Source organism: Geotrypetes seraphini, chromosome 2 (genome assembly GCF_902459505.1).
Source record: "Geotrypetes seraphini chromosome 2, aGeoSer1.1, whole genome shotgun sequence".
In the NCBI taxonomy this organism is placed as follows: Eukaryota; Metazoa; Chordata; class Amphibia; order Gymnophiona; family Dermophiidae; genus Geotrypetes; species Geotrypetes seraphini.
In genome coordinates, this window is record NC_047085.1 from 306504476 (window position 1) to 306527311 (window position 22836).

Below are 22836 nucleotides of genomic sequence, written 5' to 3' on the forward strand. Positions count from 1 at the left end.
GCGGCGGTGGCATGGGGGAGGGCAGGAAGGAAGAAAGAAAGAAAAAAGGTGGGGTGGGGACAGGGAGCCAGAAACAAAGCAAAAAATGGGGCACGGAATCAGAGAAAGACAACAAAGAAAGAAAGAAAAAGTTGGGGGAGGGAATGAGGTCTGGAGGAGAGGAAGCATACAGAAGGCTGAAAGAAGGGAAGAAGTATTGGATGCACAGTCAGAAGAATAAAGTGCAACCAGAGACTGATGAAATTACCAAACAAAGGTAGGAAAATGATTTTTTTTTCAATTTAGTGATTGAAATGTGCCAGTTTTGAGAAAGAAAAGATATTGAACTTTAAATGTGAGTGCTGCAGAAAAAAATAGAGTACTTGGAGGGCCTCAGAAAAAATAGTTAATGTCTTATTAAAGAAATGACAATTTTGCATGAGGTAAAACTCTTTATAGTTTATATATCTTTCCTTTTAACTGTTAAAGGAAAGTTTTATAAACTATAAAGAGTTTTACCTCATGCAAAATTGTCATTTCTTTAATAAGGCATTAACTATTTTTTCTGCAGCCCTCCAAGTACCTACAAATCCTAAATGTGGCCCCGCAAAGGGTTTGAATTTGAGACCACTGGTTTAGAAGGACTTCACGCATGCATGGATGTCAATGTGATAACATCATGTTCATGAGCGCACATGTGCGATGTCATCATATTGACATCCACACATGCGCATAGACCCTCCAGACATGGACCCATGCTTGGGGCCTTCCAAAATCCAGGCAAACTGCCAAGAAATAGCTTCCTACTTGGGGCTATGACCAGTGGTGTACCTAGCATATGTGACACTCGGGGCCCATCATTTTTTGACCCCCCCCATCTGTATGAAAACATGATTTTTAGTAACAATCCACACGTCACACATGAGTACCTAGGAAAAGGTAGCATCTTACATACTGCAATGAGCAGTACAACATCAATACACCCATTGTAAAACTAAACAAGCCAAACTAGTACAGATCAATCCTGCAGTCAATCCTAACAAAAAAACATGCCTTTAGAATACACAGAATACAGAAAACATCTTCGCTTAGTATGGAATATTTAATCACAAACTAACCCCTCCCTCTTTTACAAAACTGTAGTGTGGATTTTAGCTACGGAGATAACAGCTCTGACGCTCATAGAATTCTGAGCATCAGAGCTGCTACCACTACGGCTGGTGCTAAAAAACGCTTCACAGTTTTGTAAAAGGGGGGATAAAATAGAAATACATAGACAAAGGTTAAATTGAACTAGCAAGAAGCTGGACTCTGCATACAATGCTCTACAAAAACAGTGACACATGTCTCCTAAAGCAATAAATAAATAGAACATTTTTTTCTACCTTTGTCTTCTGTGGTTTCTGCTTTCCTCATCTTCTTGTAACTTTCTTCCTTCCATCCACTGTCTGCCGTCTCTCTTCCTCTATATGGCATCTTCTCTCCTTCTATGCCCCTTCCAGAAACTGTATGCCTCCCCCTTCCATCTCTTCTTTCACCCCCATTGGTCTGGCATCTCTCTCCTCTCCTTCCCTCTCCCACACCTCTCCTCTGCAATCCCTTTCCCTTTTTTCCCTCATTTTCCTTTTCAATTTATTTTCTGCATCTGTCTAGATTATGTTCTTACTACCCTCTCATCAATGTCCTTTTTTACTGTCTACCTAAAGCTTGCCACCTCTTTCCCTCACCCCTCCAGGGTTTCCCTAACTCAATCCTTTTCTCCCCATCAAGTGCCCTCCTTTTATTTATCCCATCCTTCCATCATGTACCCCCTTTCTCCAACCCTTCCATCTAGTACCTTCTCCTCTCTCTGTCCACTTCCATCCAGCATGTGCTCCCCTCTTTCTCTCTTCCCATTTCCTTCCGGCATTTGCTCCCTTATCTCTCCCATCTGCACTTCCATCCAGCATAGGCTCCCCACTACCATCCAATGTCTGCCCTTTCTCTCTCCATCCACCCCTCTTCAATCAGCATCTGCCCCCTTTCTTTCCCTCCAATATCCTTCCCCCTTATGTCTTTCCCCTTTCTCTGTACATCAATTCCATCAGCACCACCCTTCCATACCACCCTGCCTCCTTTCTTTCCCTCCACCACTCTTCCATTCCAGCAGTCCTGCTCCTTTCTCTCCCTTCATGCAGCAAGGTCCCGCGATGACTGTAGCTGCCAGCTGTCAGTCCATCCCACTCCGACGTACTTGCTCCGGAGTGGACTCAGCAGCCGCATGCTAGAAGGTCCTGCGATGACTCGTCTGCTGGCTCTGCTCTGAAAGAAGTAAGTTACATCGGAGTGGGTGGACCCGGCAGATGCAAGGAGTTGCGGCAAAGTCCCACAATGACTGCGTTTGCCAGGTCCACCCCCTCCGACGTAACTTACTTCTTCCGGAGCAGAGCCAGCAGATGAGTTATCGCGGGACCTTCCTGCACCTCAGCGCGGCTGCCGACTCTGCTGAAGAAAAAGTAAGTCAGAGGTAACGTGACCTTTTTCATCAAAAGGGGACATCTATTAATTGACTGTGTATCCTTTCTTTCATTTCTTTCTTTCTGCACTCAGGCCCAACAATTGTCCCTTTCTATTCCCTCCCTCCCTCCTTCCTTCCCATGTCCTTAGTGCCCCCAGTGCCTCCGTCCTGTGTCCTTAGTGATCCCAGTGCCTCCGTCCTGTGTCCTTAGTGCCCCCAGTGCCTCTTTCCTGTGTCCTTATTGCCCCAGTGCCTCCGTCCTGTGTCCATAGTGCACCCAGTGCCTCCGTCCTGTGTCCATAGTGCTCCCAGTGCCTCCTTCCCGTGTCCTTAGTGTCCCCAGTGCCTCCTTCTTATGTCTCCCCACTGCCATCCAGATTATGCCCACCCCCAAAGCCAGCCAGCCTGCCTGCCTGCCTACTTATCTCCCTCCCTCCCTGCCGCGCTAAAGCCAGCCAGCTTGCCTGCCTACATCCTTCCCTTCCTTCTGCGGAAAAAAAAAAAGCCTCTCTCCTGCCTTTCCCCCGGTCCGCACCCCTGCATTCTTACCTCTCCGCTGCTGCTGCTAATCACCGACAAGAAGTCTTCTTTCCAACGTCAATTCTGACGTTGGAGAAGACGTTCCGGGCCAGCCAGGCAGTGATTGGCTGGCCCAGAACGTCCTCTCCGACGTCAGAATTGACGTCAGAAAGAAGACTTCTTGTTGGCGATTAGCAGCAGCAGCAGGGAGGTAAGACTAATGTGACCATTTATTTTTTTCATCAAAACGGAACATCTATTAATAGTCAGTCGTGCCCTAGCCCCACCCCCACCCCCAATTTCTTCCATTCATTTTCATGTACACACAATATCTTATTAATTCATAATGGTAAACATAAAATATATTTAAAAAACACAAAGAACACGGTACGCAGAGAAAATGTTAATTATCATTTACGAGTTTCAGGGATTTTTTCAAAATATGCAATGTCACCTCAGTAACTACAGAAAAATAGACACATATAGTGCAAAATATAGACAGCAGATATAAATTCTCAAAACAGACACATTTTGATCACTAAATTGAAAATAAAATCATTTTTCCTACCTTTGTTCTCTGGTGATTTCATGAGTCTCTTGGTTGCACTTCCTTCTGACTGTGCATCCAATCTTTCTTTCTTTTGCATCCAACATTTCTTTCACAATCCAGCCCCATTCCCTTTGGGTTCAGGTCTCTCTCTCTCTTTTCCCTCTATTACCCTCCCCAGATCCAGTGTCAGTTCTCCTTTGTACCGTTGTTCCAGGTCTCCCTCTCTCTCCCTCCCTCTCTGTCTGAACCTCCCATAGTCCTGCATCTTCCTCCTGTCTTTCCCCTTCCATCCAGGCCTTTCTCTCTGTAGTCTTTCTAATCTGCTTACAACACCCAACCCCTTTCTCTGCCTCTTTCTCTCCTTCTTTCTTTCCTCCCTCCCAGCAGATTTTAGCATATCTCCTCCTTTTTTCCCCTCAGATCCAGTATCAGTCTCCTTCCTCTCTTCCTCCTCCTAGGTCTGGTATCTGTCTCCTCCCCTTCCCCCTACACTGGCATCTCTCTCTCTGTTCCCTTCCTCCCGTTTTTCCCTGGTCTTCCTTCTTAATTTATTTTCTGTCTCTATCTAAATTCTATTTTATTATTCAGTCCTCAATTTCCCTCTTTCACTGTGTCTATCTATATCTTGCCACTTCTTTCCCTCACCCCTTCCAGTATCTAACTCTATCCTCGTCCCTCAATCCAGCATGTGCCCTTTTTTCTTTCTCCTTCCTACTTCCTTCCAGCATCTGCTCCCCCTCTCCCTCACACTTCCATTCAGTGGCTGTCCCTTCTCTCCCCCACACTTCCATTCAGTGTCTGTCCCTCTCTCTACCCCTTCCAGTAACTTCCCTTTCTGCCATTTCCATCCAATGTCTGCCTTCTCTCTCTCTCTCTCCCATATGACATCTTCCTTATTTCTATGCTCCTTTCATAACTATCTATCCTGTGCCCCTTCTCTCCTTTGTACATGATTGATTTCAGCTCTACCACCTCTCCATTTTTTTCTCTCTGTCACCACCCCATCCCCTTCTCCTTTCTTTCCTTCACACCCCACAGTCTGGTATCTTACCTTCCCTGATTCCCTTTCTCCTTTCCTTTTCTTCCATCTTTCCCTCCCCCTCCATGCTCTGACATCTCCCCCTTCCTTTTCCCTTAGTCTGGCATGCCTTCCTCCTTCCCTCCAAGCCCTGGCATCTTCTTTCATTCCCTACCTCATCTTCCTTCTCCCAGCTAGGTACAGCAACACTCTCCCCTGCAGCTCTGGACTTCCCCACACCTACTCTCCCCAAATTGCCATGCTTCGGTTCCTCTTCTTCCTTCCTCCCTCCCCCCGCAGGACCCTGCGGCACCATCAACTCTTACTATCTCTAACGCCAGCCCTGCAGCTCCAGACTTCCCCACACCTGCTCCCCCCCCCCCCCGGATCGCTATTATTTTAAATATTATGGCAGCTGCGCTGTATCCATCAGAGGAGACTTCTAACCTCGGCCTGTCCCGGAACTCTTACTGCAGCAGCCGCCCGTCTAGGCAGGAACAGGAAGTCACTGTTGCAGTAAGAATTCCGGAGTAGGCCGAGGTTAGAAGTCTCCTCTGATGGATACAGCGCCGCGGCTGCCATAACATTTAAAATAATAGCGATCTGGGGAAGGGAAACAGGTGTGGGGAAGTCCGGAGATGTAGGGCCAGCGTTAGACGCAGTGAGAACAGGACAGCTAAGCGTCCGACGTCGCCTTCAAAACCGGGCCGGCTGTTCACCCCCCAAGGCGTGCACCCGGAGCGGACTGCTCCCCCCCCTTGGTACACCACTGGCTATGACACCAATAATGCTTCACTACATTCATTCCTACCAGAACACCTAGCCTTGGTCACACATGCAGAACATAGATAAACCCCAATGCAAATACAGGACCACAAGCTAAAAATACTAATATACACAAACAAAATCCTATGATGCCAGGTTCTGTGTGCTGTACAATACCAGAGAAATTCCTAAACAGTGCAAAATATTTACAGCAGATATAAATTCTGGAAACTGACACTAAATTGAAAATAAAATCATTTTTCCTACCTCTGTTGTCTGGTCATTTTATTTTTCTATTCATCTTTTCCGAGTCTCTGGTTGCACTTCCTTCTGCCTATGCTCTTAACTCTTTTTCCAGGGCCTTCTTACCCATTTGCTGTTTTTCTTTCCTTCTTCATTTTCAGCTCTACATACATCTTTGATATTAACTTTTACCATTCAACTTTCTTCCATTTTTCAGCTTCTTCTTCAAATCTACTTTTCCTTCCCATCTATTGATGTGTACCATCTTCTCTCTCTTTCTTCTCCCTTATTCCCATTAATCCATAAACAGCATTTCTTCCATTTTCTTACCTTCCCCATTCCTCCCATCCCTATGCACCATCTCCTCCCTTGCTCTCCCCTGTGACAAACCTACTGCAATACCAAGGTTTATCACAGGAAAATATAGAATATCACACAAACCCCAGTGCAGAAGGGCAGACCAGATCAGAGCCCATGAAAGTAATATAGCTGACTACCTTATGAGCAGTAAAGATGAGTTTGACACAGAATGGCAGGACAGATTAGAACAGGAAAGGTTTGCCTTACCTAAGGTTACCATTTATTTTTTTCATCAAAACGGGACATCTATTAATATTCAATCCTGCCCCCAATCCCACCCTAGCCCCACCCCTATCCTGCCCCAATTTCTTCCATTCATTTTTCGTGTGCACATATCTTATTAATTCATAATGGTAACCATAAAATAAAATAAAAAAACCCACAAAGCATACTATACGCAGAGAAAATGTTAATTATCATTTATATTTGGGGAGGGGTCAAAGATGTCAGGGCAGATGACTTTAAAATATGAACTGTCACCTCAGTAACTATAGAAAAATAGACAAAAACTAGTCTTTAAGCCCGTTACATTAACGGGTGCTAGAATAGATGTGTCTGTCTTTCTGTCTCTCTCTCTCTTTGGCCGCTGTCTGTCTTTCTTTCTTTCTGTGTCTCTCCTTGACCACTGTCTGCATGTCTGTCTGTCTTTCTGTCTCTTTCTGTGTCTCTCGTTGGCCACTGTCTGTCTGTCTTTCTCTCTCTCGTTGGCCGCTGTCTGTCTGTCTTTCTGTCTCTCTCTCTCTCTTCTTGTTCGCTGTCTGTGTGTCTGTCTCTCTCTCTCTCTCATTGGTTGCTGTCTATCTGTCTTGCTGTCTGTCTGTCTTTCTGTCTGTCTCTTTCTCTCTCCTTGGTCATTGTCTGTCTGTCTTTTTTTGCTGTCTGTCTCCTTGGCCGCTGTATGTCTGTCTATCCTTTTTTTCTGTGTGTCTCTCTCTCTCCTTGTCTGCTGTCTGTTTTTTTTTTCTTTCAATCTCTCTCCCTGGCCTCCTGTCCTTCTGTGTGTGTCTTTCAGTGCCATCTTTTCTGTCAGTCTGTCAGTCCCATCTGTTTGGCCCCCTGTCCTTCTGTGTGTGTGTGGAGATGTCAGGGGGATGTCAGAGGATGTCCAGGATATTGGGGAAATATTGGGGATGTTAGGGGGATGCCAATTATCATGCCCCTTCTCCCACCTATCTTTTATTTATTTATCACACATTGTGTTGGAAACGGCAACCGGCAAAGAATAACCGCTGCTGGGTAAAGTAAACCCCCTATTTTCTCAGGTCCCTCCAAACTTAGATTGTACACACAACAAGGAAATGCCTAGTGTACCTAAGGCCCTCTTTTATAAAGTTGCGCTAAGCATTTTAGTGCGCGTTTAGCGCACGCTAAATCAACACATGCGCTAACGCGTGCATAGGATAACATGTGCGCGTTAGTGTTTAGCATATGATTAGCACACACTAATATTTACCATGTGCTAAAAAGCATAGTGCACCTTTGTAAAAGAGGGGTTAAGTGTAAGGTACACTGAACATCTGCAGGAAAGGTGTGAGCAAAATTCAAATATCGGCTCCTAAGTGTGCAGATTTGGGGGGGGAACCATAATGCTATTTTAGCAAGTTCTATATCCAATTTTTCAGTCTATTTTAATGCTGAGGGACAATTCCAGATTGAGATAGCAACAATACATTTAAGAGATCTTTAGAAGTAAGATTTTTTTTCCTTAGAGTTTTTATTATACTGTTAGAACAAACTCCTGAATCATATGAACTTACTACCTTTCATTTTAACAGAAAATGGTCTTATCTATGTTACATTTATGTACTACCTTTCTGACCAAAATCATTCAAGGTGTATAAAACAGTAAAAACAAGAAAAACAGAAGACAACAAATAACAAATGTCATAATAAATCAATTCCTCCCAAGCACCTCAGGAAAATAAATACACTTGTAAGTCCCTTGCTAAAAATCTCCAACCTAGCTAGAGCAGAAAAAAGTATTCAAGATCCTCAGTGTTCAAATGAGGGTTCTGAGAACTTCTTAGGTATTTAATAAATCTAAAATATATGCATATGCAAATAAGTAAAGGGGATTGGTAGTATATTTTGTTTATTCTAACCATTGCATCCACTCATTACTTAAAGTATATTCCCCGAGGTAGTTTTTGGGGATATCTAAGGAGAGATCTTTGTGGAGAATTGATTCCCCAGCAATCTAATCAAACCTGGTGACCTTATTTAAAAAAATATCATTGGCTTCAAGTTCAAATCATCAATATGAATATTAAAGACCACTATGGGCCTGTTATACAAAGCCGCACTAGCAGCTTCCGCGCGGCAACAACCCCGAAGCCCTTTAAATCTCTATGGGCTTCGGGACCATTATCGCTCGGCTTTGTAAAACAGGCCCTATATTAACATTCTATCTGTAATCACAGCTACCTTTGTCACAGTATCTAAAAGGGATCCAAACTGGGAGCTTGATAGGTATTTGGGAGCTTGATAGGTATTAAAAGAGAAATATTTGTTAAATATTTGTCTATCAGTTTGTTCTTCCTTGTACTTCTATTGTTAATTTATGATTCTGTACATCGCTTAGCATATTGATTAAGCGATTAATCAAATATTAATAAACTTGAACTTGAACTTGAAAGAGAGAGAGACAATAGAGTAAACACCCCTGATGTTGTGAATAACATGAGGAATCATCTAGTGAAGCTTAAAGAATGGTCTGAAAGTTGGCAGCTAAGATTTAATTCTAAAAAAATGCAAGGCCATGCATTTAGGTTTTAAAAGCCCGAGGGATCAAGAACATTTATGCACAAAAGAGGAGCAGGACTTGGGTGTGATAGTATGTGATGATTTTAAGGTGACCAAACAGGTTGAAAAGTTGACTGCAAAAGCTAGAAGGATGCTAGGGTGCATAGGGAGAAGTATGGCCAGTAGGAAAAAAGAGGTGTTGAGGTCCCTATATAAGACTCTGGTGAGACCTCATAAGAACATAAGATGTTGCCTACGTTTGATCAGACCAGAGGACCATCGCGCCCAGCAGCCCGCTACCACGGCGGCCCATCAGGTCCATGACCTGTAAAGTGATCCTTTGTCTGAAACCCTTCATTCTCCTTTTTCCTTCTATCTATTAACCTTTCATAGTCCTATCTCTACCTCTATCTGTATCCCTCAATCCCCGAATCCTTCAGGAATTTATCCAATCCCTCTTTGAAACCCCGTAATGTACTGTGTCCTATCACAACCTCTGGAAGCGCATTCCAGGTGTCCACCACCCTCTGGGTGAAAAAGAATTTCCTAGCATTAGTTCTGAACCTGTCCCCTTTCAATTTCTCAGAGTGCCCCCTTGTTCTTGTGGTTCCCAATATGCTGAAGAATCTGTCCCTCTCCACCTTCTCTATGCCTTTCATGATCTTGTATGTCTCTATCATGTCTCCTCTGAGTCTCCACTTCTCCAGGGAGAAGAGCCCCAACCTTTCTAACCTGTCTGCGTATGGAAGGTTTTCCATACCTTTTTATCATTTTTGTCGCTCTTCTCTGAACCCTCTCAAGTATCGCCATGTCCTTCTTTAGGTACGGTGACCAATATTGGACACAGTACTCCAGATGCGGGCGCACCATTGCACGATACAGCGGCATGATGACTTCCTTCGTTCTGATTGTGATACCCTTCTTAATAATACCCAACATTCTGTTAGCTTTCTTTGAGGCTGCTGCGCATTGTGCCGTTGACTTCATTGTTGTATCCACTAGCACACCCAAGTCTTTTTCAAGGTTATTTTCCCCTAGTACTAATCCCCTCATTTTGTAGCCGAACATTGGGTTCCTTTTCCTTATATGCATGACCTTGCATTTCTCTATATTGAAGTTCATCTGCCATTTTTTCGCCCACTCCTCCAATTTGTTCAAGTCTCTTTGTAGGTCTTCACATTCCTCCACGGTTCCCACCCTGCTACAGAGTTTAGTGTCATCCGCAAATTTTATAACTTCACACTTCGTCCCTGTTTCTAGGTAATTTATAAATACATTGAACAGCATCGGTCCGAGTACCGACCCCTGCGGAACACCGCTCGTGACCTTCCACCAGTCCGATTAGTGTCCCTTCACTCCAATTCTTTGCTTCCTGCCTGCTAACCAGTGTTTAACCCATCTGTGTACGTCTCCTTCCACCCCGTGGTTCCATGTACAATTCTGGAGAAAAATCAATATGTTGGAAACAGGCATAAGGAGGGAATGGAACAAGAGAGAAGAGGAGAATAAATGGATGACAGACACTGGAAAAAACATTAGTAGAAGATAGACAAAAAGCAGAACGAGAAACTGGGACCAAGATGATGGAAAAGCAAAATGACCAGACAACAAAAAGTAGAAAAAATAATTTTATTTTCTATTTTGTGATTACAATATGTCAGACTTGAGATTTGTATCCTGTCAGAGCTGCTGTTAGACAGTAAGCATGAACTAGGACCTAAAAGAGAGAGGAAAAGTCTTTATTTATTTTGTTTATACCACAGAGCCGGCGTGAGGTTGGAGAGGTAGTACTAAGTATCTTAATGAAAAATTTGGCTCACAACTTAACCTGTGTTTTAAATTTCGGCCCCTTATGTGATTTGAGTTTGATACCCCTGTCTTAGGGAGAGGAGGAGATAGTGGATGCTGTGGAAGGGCAGACTGGATGAGCCATTTGGCCTTATCTGTCATCATGTTTCTATGAAAAGGAAAGAGAGAGAGAGAAAGAGAACAAGATTCATATTTCACAGATGAGTGAGAATGGCAGCATCAAAAAGGGAATCAAATAGTAATAAATATTTTTCCCACCATTGAGGTGGATCTCAGGAGTATAAGAGCAGTAGAACCCCCATTGTTAGAAGTTTTGAAATTTATGATTTCTAATGCTTAAGAACAATTGTTGGGTATAAGGGAGGGGGGATATTTGAGTTAGAATTTGATGGTATATTAAGTGATGTTAAAGTATAAAATGATTGTATCTTATGTTACACTTATTGGAAGTTTTATAAATAAATAAAGATTTAAAAAAAATAAGTTTTGAAATTTACCCTGGAAACAAACTGATAGTTTAGGGATCCTCAGGCAGACACCCCCCCCCCCCTGTTCAAGGGCTACACAAACAATATAAAGATGGGTCCTTTAGGCTGGAGGAAAAAAAAATCTCTTCAAGGCTCATACAGATCTTGTGGTCATTAGTTACTGTGGCTTTACATTCTCAATGAGTGTTTCACTCAAATAAGTTCACACTAAAGAGTTACTGTCCTTCTTTCTCACTCAAGTAAATAAGCATATTTTTTTCAGCACGTCTATGGATATAAAAAAAATTGTTTCATACTTTGAGACTTTTTTTATCTAACCACGATAGCAAGTGCCATGCGGCAAATGCACTGAAGCTTATTCAATCCCTATGGTCTTCAGTGAATTTACCTTGCAGGCCCGTGATGGAAGTAGTTAGGGGGTGAGCCATTAATGTGGGCAGACTAGATGGGCCGTGGCCCTTTTCTGCCGTCATGTTCTATGTTTCTATGTGATAAGAGGCCCTATGTATATTTTTTAAAATATTTTCAGGTTTAAAGGTTATGGGGTTCATAATTTAAAAAAAAAGTCTAAAAAGTGTCTTAAATGGCTACTTGGACGATCAAAAAGCCTGATCGTCCAAGTACCCATAACCAAAGCTGGTTTTTAGACGTATCTAAAAACAGCTTAGGCCTTTCCCCTGCCTCTAAACGCACAGAGAGAAAAGAGGTGTGTTTAGAGGAGGTGAATGGGCGGGCAGTGGGCGGGAGGTGAGCCGACCTACACCTAGGCATACAACACATATAACCAAAACAATTGACAGGTTGCCTAGTCAGCACTTAGACCTTTTTGACTTAGACGAAGTCAAACCAGGTCTAAGTGCCGAAAAAGGGGCCGCTGAGCTGATGGCCGCTGGTGCGATCAGTTCAGCGGCCCGGCAACCTACCCATCGCAACCATCGCGGCAGGAGAGATGCCCAATCTCTCCTGCTGCGATACATCACCCCCCCCGACAACGTCAGGGCAAGAGGGAGCCCAAGCCCTCCTGCCCCGTGATCGCTAACGCCCCCCCCCCCCCCCGATTAAGGTCGGCCAGGAGGGAACCCAAGCCCTCCTGCCCCGGGCACCCGCGGCACCCCTGACAACATCGGGACAAGAGGGAGCCCAAGCCCTCTTGCCCCGGCGATCCCCCCACCTACACGATCGCCCCCTGCCGACCCGTGACCCCCCCCCAGCAGACCCCACGACCCCTCCACCCCCACCCCCGTTCCCCGTACCTTTAATGTTGGCCAGACGAACGGGTGCCAAGCCCGCCTGTCCGGCAGGCCAGCCAGGTCCAGAATGGGGCCGGATTGGCCCAGGTGGCAGAAACCCCACCCACAGGTGGGGCCTGAGGCACCTGGGCCAATCAGAATAGGAGGGGCCCGTTCGTGTAGGTGGGGGGGGGGGGTCACCGGGGCCAGGAGAGGTTGGGCTCTCTCCTGGCCCATTCGTGTAGGTGGGGGGGTCGCTGGGGCCAGGAGAGCTTCGGCTCTCTCCTGGCCATATCGAGTCGGGGGGGAGGCATGATCGCCGGGGCAAGAGGGCTTGGGCTCCCTCTTGCCCTGATGTTATCGGGGGGAGGGGGGCGCAGTTCAATGTGGCAAGAGGGCTTGGGCTCCCTCTTGCCTGGATCATTGTGGGTGGGGGGATTCTGTAACTGCTGTTGTTTTTGACAGACACCGGTTACAGAATCCAGCTTTTAGGTGAAGGACTGGCACCTCCTTCGCCTAAAAGCCCTTCTGTTGGACGTTTGGGGCTTAGGCGTTTTTTTGGTTCATTATGGCCAAAAAGTGTAGACGTTGTGGGGGTGTACTTTTAGACTTAGTGGTGATCTGGGCATTTAGTAGAGGCAGACCATAATCAAAACAAGGACGTTTGTTTTGGTTATGGACACTTTCCCTGCTTCTGCTTTGAACGTTTAAGGACTTAGGCTAAAAAGGGACTTAGACGGTTTTTGGATTATGCCCCTCCACACTTTTTGTGTTCAATATTGCATGAAAAGAAGAAAATAACTCTAGTTGAAATTCATGTACTCTTTTATAGAAAAGAACTCAATTTCTTTGTTGTTGTATCAGACTTTTTATTAACCTAGCTATTCAAGGAAATCAAATATAGATCTCTACATATTTCATTACTAAAGAGGAAAATGCATATATGGTCTAATGAAAGTGTTCCAGAGTCTCAAACACCCCAAAATATCCAAAGTAACTTAATGTACAACCAAGAACTTAATAAAAACACTCATAAAGAAAATAAATTCATAAATCATTCAGATCTGGTGCCAGATAAGGCTCTACAGCCTCTCAGCAGAGGGTTCATAGTTTTCTTCTAGGTAGGTAATTCCAGTACAATGTAGTCCTGGCTGATAAAAAGATGTATTTATCAGCTGGCCATCACAAATTAGAGCCACAAGAGGAAAGGAAAAGAAGCTATTAACAGAAAACAGCTTGCTCCTATTCAACCTTTAATAAAAGAATGGCATTTCCTTCACTGCTAGGGACAAAGACAGTTCCATATAAAAACACTCCAATAACATAGAGTTCAATTATCACAAGAGTAATGTCCCTTCTTGGGTTACCTCATCACCCAACTCTAATTAGTATCACCGATTTCACAGTTTCTAGTTCCTTTGGGGAAACCTCTCTGGTAGCTCTTCCAATTCCAACTAGAGCCTATTTGCTTCTATCTCCCTGGGAACTGTTAATGTTTCCTTAGGACTATAACTAGGAAAGCTTATAATTGAAAAAATAAAATAAAATGTAATTGGTATTGGTGCCAATCTTCTTAGGTGTGATTCTATGCCTAACAACAAAGTAGGTGTGTTTATGGGTGGAGTGTGGCTTAGGCATCGATAGGTGCAAGTCTCTGAAGGACTTAGGCACCTATAATGTAGGTCTTCAAAATTCTGGCCTACATTACAGGTGTCTAAGTTTTAAGTGCAATTCTGCAATGGGTGCCTAAGTGGGACTGGAATGCAATAGACACCAGTGCTGTAGCAAGGATAGGAAGCACCCGGGGCAGTGGCACCCCCTATACCCTCCTCTCTGCCCCCGCTTCTTCCTCACCCTCCACACCATACTCATACCCTCCCTTCCCCTCGTACCTCTTTAAATCTTCCCCAGCACGAGCAGCTTCTCTGGCCTGCTGCTCACGCTGGCATTGGCTTTCTCTCTGATGTCACTTCCTGGCCCCACAACCCAGAAGTGGTTTCATAGAGAAAGTGAATGCAAGCGTGAGCAGCAGGCCAGAGGAGCTGCTCATGCAGAGGAAGATTTAAAATAGTATGTGGGGCACGAGTATGGCAAGGATGCAAGCCAGCGCCAGGATGAGGGAAGATGGAAGTGCAAAGAGGACACAGACCTACAGCTGGAGAGATGGACATATATCGGTGACATGGATCTGCGGCTAGAAAGACAAGAGAAGAAAGAGGACAGCAAGCGTCGTGGGGGACTCCATCATCAGACAAGTCAATAGCCACATAGCGGGAGGAAGAAAAGATCGGCTGGTGACCTGCCTACTGGGAGCCAAAGTAAAATAGTGAGCCGCATCGACAGGATCATCGACAGCGCGAAAGGGGGAGATATAGCGGTGGTGATCCACATGGGGACAAACAACGTAAGCAACAGGAACTACAGCAAGGAAACACTGAAAGACCAGATGCTGGGAAGGAAGCTGAAGACCAGAACGCTGAGGGCAGCGTTCTAGGAGATCTTGCAAGTACCCAGGGCCGACGGGAAGAGTCAGACGGAGCTGCAACCAGTCAATGCGTGGATGAGGCGCTGGTGCGAGGAAAAGGATTCCACTTTGTGCGCAACGGGATGGCATTCTGGGGGAAGGGCAAGCTATACAGGAAGGATGACTCCATCTCAACGGAGACAGAACGAGGCTACTTACAAGCAACATCAAGCAAGAAAAAGAGAAGTTTTTAAACTAGGAAGAAGGGGAAAGCCAACAGTCGACCAAGAGTCGATGGTTTGGGAAATGGTATACCCAGAGGATACCATGCAGGAAGATTGCTGGGAAGACTCACCAGATCATAGGCAAGAAAGAAATCCTGACAGATCGAAAGGGACACAAGAGGGAAGGAAATGCAAGAAAGTAACAGGCCGCAAACTCAAGTGTATGTACACAAACGCAAGGAGCCTAAGGAATAAGATGGGGGAATTGGAAGCTATGGCACAAAAAGATAACCTTGACATCATCGGCATCACAGAAACATAGTGGAATGAGGAAAACGTCTGGGACACTGTGCTACCGGGATACAAGCTGTACCGCAGAGACAGAGTAGGACAAAAAGGTAGGGGTATTGCCCTATACAATCAAGTCTACCGGAGAGAACATGCTGGAAACAAAAAATAAAGTAGAATCTCTATAGGCCAAAATACTGGGAACAAATGGAACGGAAACGAAGATCGGCATCTACTACCGACCCCCAGGGCAGTCCGAAGAAACTGATGGAATAATGACAGATGAGATTAAACACAAAGGGAAGGGAGGCAACGCTGTTATCATGGGCAACTTCAATTATCTGGGGATAGATTGGAACCTAGGCACCTTTGGCTGCAGTTGGGAGACCAAGTTCCTGGATGCTGTAGGTGATTGCTTCCTGGAACAACTTGTCAAGGAAAATACGAGAGGAAATGCAATTCTGGACAATTTTAAATGGACTACAAGGATCGGCGCAAGGTGCAGAAGTAGAAGGGATGCTAGGAAACAGTGATCACAATATGATCCACTGCAACCTGGACACAGGGGCAAAACATCGATCCAGAACGACGGCCTTGGCACTGAACTTCCGAAAAGGGAATTACGATGGGGTGAGAATCATGGTGGGGAGGAAGATTAAGAAGAGGATAAGCACTGTAAAAACACTAGAGCAAGAATGGTCCCTTTTTTTAAAAAATTATTTATCATTTTAATACATCCTATATACAAAGATGTTTAAAGGCAAATACAGAAATATAATACTCTCTTAGTCATAACACAAACTAAGAACTGAAATTTAAACATCCATAATAAATCATCTAATACAGTCCACAACCTGAGGAGAGGAGACAAGATGAAAATAGAATGGTCCCTTTTTAAGGACACAGTCACCGAGGTGCAAAATCTATATATACCGCATATCAACAAGGGATCCAAGAAGAAAAAGAACAAGGAACCGGCGTGGCTCACTGTAGAGGTGAAGGAAGCGATCAGAGATAAGAAGACTTCGTTTAAGGAATGGAAAAGGTCAAAAACGGACGAAAACTGGAAAAAGCACAAACATGAAAGAAGGTGCCATAAGGCGGTAAGAGGAGCCAAAAGAGACTACAAGGAAAAAATAGCCAAGAAGGCAAAAAACTTCAAGCTATTCTTTCAATTTATTAAGGGAAATGACCCGCGAAGGAAGCAGTGTGGCCATTGGATGGCCATGGAATAAAGGGAGTACTAAAGGAGGACAAAGCCATCGCCGACAAACTGAACACATTTTTTGTGTCTGTATTTACCGAAGAGGATATATACAATATACTAGAAACCAACAGGCTATAAGCAGGAAACGAAGACGGGAAACTGACAGGGTTGATGGTCAGTCTAGAAGAGGTATGCAGGCAGATTGACAGGCTTAAAAACAATAAATCCCCCGGACTGGACAGCATCCATCCGAGGGTAATGAAGGAACTGAAAGGGGTTATAGATGAATTGCTTCAACTAATAGCCAATCTGTTGATCAAATCAGGAAGGATTCCGGAAGACTGGAAAGTGGCGAATGTTATGCCAATCTTCAAGAAAGGTTTGAAGGGGAATCCAGACCGGCGAGTCTGATCTCGGTACCGGGAAAGATGGTAGAGGTGCTGATAAAGGACCGTATCATTGATCACCTTGACGGACACAATCTGATGAGAACCAGACAGCACAGCTTTAGCAAAGGAAGATCTTGCTTGATGAACTTACTGCACTTCTTCGAGGGAGTAAACAGGCAGATAGACAAGGGTGACCCGGTTGACATTGTATATCTGGATTTTTAAAAGGCATTCGACAAGGTCCCGCATGAACAACTACGGTACTTAAAAAAATTGCAAGCCATTGAATTGAGGGAGAAAAACTCAAGTGGATTAAAAACTGGTAAGCGGATAGGAAACAGAGTGGGGGTAAATGGACAATACTCAGACTGGAAAAGCGTCATGAGTAGAGTGCCGCAGGGTTTGGTGCTCGGGTCTGTGCTCTTCAACATATTTACAAATGACCTGGAAATTGGTACGACGAGCGAGATGATTAAATTTGTGGACGATACAAAGTTATTCAGAGTAGTGAAGACACAGAAGGATTGTGAAGACTTGCAACGTGACATAAACACATTTGAGGAATGGGCCGCAACATGGCAAATGAGGTTTAACATGGATAAGTGCAAGGTGATTCATATCGGTAACAAAAATCTTATACATGAATACAGGATGTCCGGTGCAGTACTCAGAGAGACCCCCCAGGAAAAAGACTTGGGAGTACTGGTAGACAAGTCAATGAAGCCATGGCGGCGGCGAAAAGGGCAAACAGAATGCTGGAATTATTAAGAAGGCGATCACAAACAGATCGGAGAAGGTTATCATGCCGCTGTACTGGGCCATGGTAGCCCCCACATGGAATACTGCATCCAGCACTGATCACCGTACATGAAGAAGGACATTGTACTACTTGAAAGGGTCCAGAGAAGAGTGACTAAATGGTTAAGGGGCTGGAGGAGTTGCTGTACAGTGAAAGATTAGATAAACTGGGCCTCTTCTCCCTTAAAAAGAGGAGACTGAGAGGGGACATGATCAAAACATTCAAGATAATGAAGAGAATAGACTTAGTAGATAAAGATAGGTTGTTCACCCTCTCCAAGATAGAGAACGAGAGGGCACTCTCTAAAGTTAAAAGGGGATAGATTCCATACAAATGTAAGGAAGTTCTTCTTCACCCAGAGAGTGGTAGAAATCTGGAATACTCTTTCGGAGGCTGTTATAGGGGAAAGCACCCTCCAGGGATTCAAGACAAGGTTAGACAAGTTCCTACTGAACCGGAATGTTTGCAGGTAAGGCTAGACTCAATCAGGGCACTGGTCTTTCACCTAATGGCTGCTGTGTGAGCAGACTGCTAGGCACAATGGACCACTGGTCTGATCCAACAGCGGCAATTCTTATGTTCTTAAGGGGTGGAGAGGTACCTGAGCCCCCACCAAGACGGTGCCCCTGTCGGTCCCCCCCCCCCCCCTTTTTACTATGCCATTGATAGGTACCTAACTTTAGGCCCCTTTTTTAGGTGCCAATCACAGAATCTGGCCCTAAAGGCCTACTTATTAAAATGCTTTAAGGCTAGCATATGTCCATGCAGATTAATGTGCATTTAACATGCAATAACAAAATGCTAGTCCTACATCATTTTTGTGGTTTTCTGCATTAATGTTGGCAATAGCAATGATAATGGATGGACATGCATGCAATGGAATGCAAAGCAAATCATTAATATTAAATTGAGTTAACCCAACTCTAATGAAAAGCCATAGTTTTACTTTCCTGCATTTTTTTAGCATCTGAAAAACAGGCATGTTTGTTGACTGTGTTGAACACAGCAATATAGTACGTGTTGCTGCATGCAAATTCACATAAATTGACCAGCAGAACATTATGCCTATAAATTGAAAAAATGACACAGATTGAAATCAGAATGAATGTACAGCATATAACAGAGATGGAAATAAGAACGAATATGCAGACACTGCCTTCTTCTATCATATGCACACACAAAAAAGACATTTCTTTCTGACACAAAGACCAACTCATTCATCCTGCTGCTCATGCTTGCACACACACACACTCACACTGTGTTTATTATAAACATATAAAATAGCATACCTGCAAATAAATTTCAGTTACCATAGTTAATATTAAAGGATGAAACCAAACCAGACAGCATTACAAGTTACTGTAGATATCCTAAGATTAAAAAAACTAATCTCAGCATACTGGATTTGAATCACAAATAACACAGAAAATCAAACATGCAAAAAAAAAAAAAAAACCCAGGAGAAATAACCTGGACATGCATCTCAACTACTCACATGGACAACCAGGACTCAGAAGGAATCCAGAAGATGTAATCTGTCTTTTGAATGGGATCATTCCATCAAGAAATAAGATCTTATAAACTCATAGGATAAGGTGCCAAACAAATGAGTATATGTCATCCATAGCGATTAATGTGGTAATCAAATAGATGACTGCTATTATAAAAGGCATGGTTAGAATGCTATGCATCTTATTTGTCCTCCACATCACATATACATATAATATAATATATAACAGAAAATCTGTGGGGTCATTTTAATAAGGTATGTTAATGGATTCATAGCATGCTAAATGCTAAGAAACCCATAGGTATAAAATAGACTTCATAGGATTTAGCGTGTGCTAATTGTTAGTAAAAATAAAAAACCCTTAAGTCAAAAAAGAGAGAAATTATGAAATTTCTTGATGGACATCAACTTGTCCCTGTATTTTCAATCAACTAAACTCATTGATTAAATTAAAAGCAAACTAATGAATGCATGATTCATAGTTACAAATTATGTAATAAAGTAAATAGATCCGTTATTAGTGGTTTAATAGAAATATTGTACTGCATATAATAGGCCTTATTTGATCATTTAATCATATCTTCATATTACATATAAGAAAAAAAAATCTAAGTCAAAACAAGAAAAATGAAAAGATCAATAGCACTTAATCCATAGTAGCAACAGACAGACTCTTTCATGGCGTCCAGAAAGACATTAAGAGACATTACGGATAGAAAACTGTCCAGCACCAGGAACCATTCAGCATATTTAAAAAACAAAATGAGCCAAAATAAATCTCATTTATGAGATTTTTAAGAATTGTGCATTTTACAGTGAGGCTACAAGCCACTGAAATGTCATAGAGGAGCTGAAGGCGGTCCATAAAAATGACAGTTTTTGCCTGAGAAACCATATAAGCTAGCATTTAAGAACTGAAATATATACATATATACCAAGAAAAGCAGGGAGGATATAATAGAGAAGGAATTCCCATACCTGAAAGAAATTAATAATGGAGAAGAAATTAACATTTTCAAAGAACAAAAAATATAGTACTGAGGCATTGCATGGTTCTTAGAGGCAGTAGAATCAACTATGATTATATATATATTTATGACTATTTATTTATTTATTTATTTAATTAAAGGAAACTATTTCTAGACATTTCTGAGTCTACCCGCCTCCAAAATCCATAACATGACTTCTATTTCTGTAATGTGCTTTCACGGAAATAGTGGTGGGTACATGGATTATCCTTCATGAATGAGTGTGGGGTTAAACCATAACATGTTTCAAGAATGCAAGAGATAAGCATAGAGAATCCTTAGCTATGTAACATGGTGCAAAACTGTGATCTAGTGGTAGTGCAGGTCATGGGGGCAATTGGGTTGGCACAAGCAGGCTACAATTTGCCAGATACTGGCCAGCTCAGTGCAATAGGTTAGTAGTAAGGTAGCAACTGAAAGCAGAAGATGGAAACCCAGCAATCAGTAGCATTAATGCAAATGAGAGTTTCAACCTCCTATCAGAATTATTCTTTTGGCACCCCACCCCCACCCCACCCACAATGTCTACCTGTTGTACCTTCAGTTTTTAGTGGATGGAGACAGCAAATATTATTTTTAAGAAAATTGTTCTCATAGTCCATGGCTTTATGCAGTGGCGTACCAAAGGGGGACTGGGGGGGGTGGTCCGCCTCAGGTGCATGCTTAAAGGGGGTGCATAGCCGGCTGGGTCCGGAAGCTCCCACGCTGCAGAAAACGGCACCTCAGCGCAGCTGCCATACATATTTCAGAGCAGAGTCGGCAGCCGCGCTGAAGTGCAGCAAGGTCCTGTGATGACTACTTCTGCTGCCTCTGCTCCAGAAGAGGTAAGTGATGTCGGGGGGGGGAGGGGGGAATGGACGGCACCTGCAGTCATCGTGGGACCTTGCCGCAAATCCCTGTGTCTGCCGGCCCAGCCCCCCTCCGACATCACTTACCTCTTCCGGAGCAAAGGCAGCAGAAGTAGTCATCGCGGGACCTTGCTGATTTGGATGGAAAGGAGCATAGCAGGGTGGTGGAAGGAGAAAAAGGGGGTCAGGGTGGTATGTAAGCATGGTGAAGGGTGAAAAAAGGGGTCAGGGTGGTATGTAAGCATGGTGAAGGGTGAGAAATGGGGTCAGGGTTGTATGGAAGCGTGGCGAAGGGTGAGAAAGGGAGTTAGGGTGGTATGGAAGCGTGTTAAACCACTGGCCGCGCTAGCTGCTACTGCCTCCTCTTGAGCAGGCGGTAGTTTTTCAGTCAGCGTGGGGGTTAGTGCGTGATGAAAAGTCATGCGGGTTAACCCTGATAGCGCAGCTTGATAAAAGGAGCCCTATATTATGGTATTGTACCAATGATCATCTTTCAGAAGGAATTCTAGGTGAATATCAATGAAACAAAGAAATCATCACTTGTCTCAGTTTTTTCAAATTTTGATCTCCAAATTTTTAAAACTTAACCCATTGAAATTGGAACAGCTTCTTCACATAAATCTTTCACGAAAAAAAAAAAAAAAATCTTTCACAGAACATTTACTATAAATTATTGATCAGTTTCTAGGAGCACACCAAGGGCTCCTTGTACGAAGGTGCGTTAGCGGTTTAACGCGCGTAATAGCATGCGCTAAACCACCTAACGCGCTAGCTGCTACCGCCTCCTCTTGAGCAGGCGGTAATTTTTCAGCCAGCGCGGGGGTGGTTAGCGCGTGATGAAAAGTCATGCGCGTTAAACCAGCTAGCGCGGCTTCGTAAAAGGAGCCCTAAATTTGGTCACACACGATTCTCAGAAGAGTTTGGCATGAGGATATGAAAATAAAAGTTGTTTAATGTTTATAAGAAAGAAAAAAGAATTGGCTCGCAATCTGAATTTTCCCAGAAGGAAAAGATTGAAAGGAAAAGTTTCAATAATAATGAAACTCAGTTTTACATAGTTTATTAAACAAACCTCTAATCTAAACACCCTTACTCCAGTGGACATCAGTATGAGCCATTTAACGGGCGCCCAGTGTGTAATTAAGGCTCAGGCAGTAACTTTCTGATGATTTGCATCACCCAGACAGAAGTCTAGATAAAGACTGCCTCATACATCATGTTGGCCTTTGTTGTAAGTGAAAAAACCTCAAGTATTCATAAATAAATAAGTGAATAAATTTGAATATTCCCCAATGTCAACAAAGAACTGGGTCTAGACCAGGGATCTCAAAGTCCCTCCTTGAGGGCCGCAATCCAGTCGGGTTTTCAGGATTTCCCCAATGAATATGCATTGAAAGCAGTGCATGCAAATAGATCTCATGAACTTCAGATCTCAAAACATTGTGCTGCTGTTATTTCACTCGATGAATAAACAAAGAAACTATAACTTAGCTTGTTCAGGAGGGGGTTAGCTTGTTTGAATAGCTTCTGCTCTATGTCAAGTGAGCTGTTTCTGCCGTGCCCCGGCCCACTGCCGACGGGAGCTAGCTGGCGTTTCGCCAAAGGGCTGCTTCAGGGCTTAGGACTCTCTCCTTCAAAAGGAGTCCTAAGCCATGTTTGGAATGGATTTTGGGTTTGGGCGGGTGATTTTGTTAGTTTGTGGATATTTGGGCCTTGTTAGTTCAAACCAAGGAGAGATGAATGCATTTGATTGTTGGATTGGGAGCACCTACAGTTTCCTTGCATTATCGCTGGGGAATTGAATGTGCTTCCCTGACTGACTCATTTAGGCCTTTGACCTAAACAACCTGACATCACCATAGGAGTTTTGGATGACCTCT

General features: G+C 43.6%; 1 protein-coding gene across 9 annotated transcripts in view; it reads right to left on the bottom strand.

The window, feature by feature from the left end:
- The window catches only part of ZNF385D (zinc finger protein 385D), a 684415-nt gene that overhangs the window by 471724 nt on the left and 189855 nt on the right, over positions 1-22836 (bottom strand). The gene's annotated exons all lie outside the window — the stretch shown is intronic.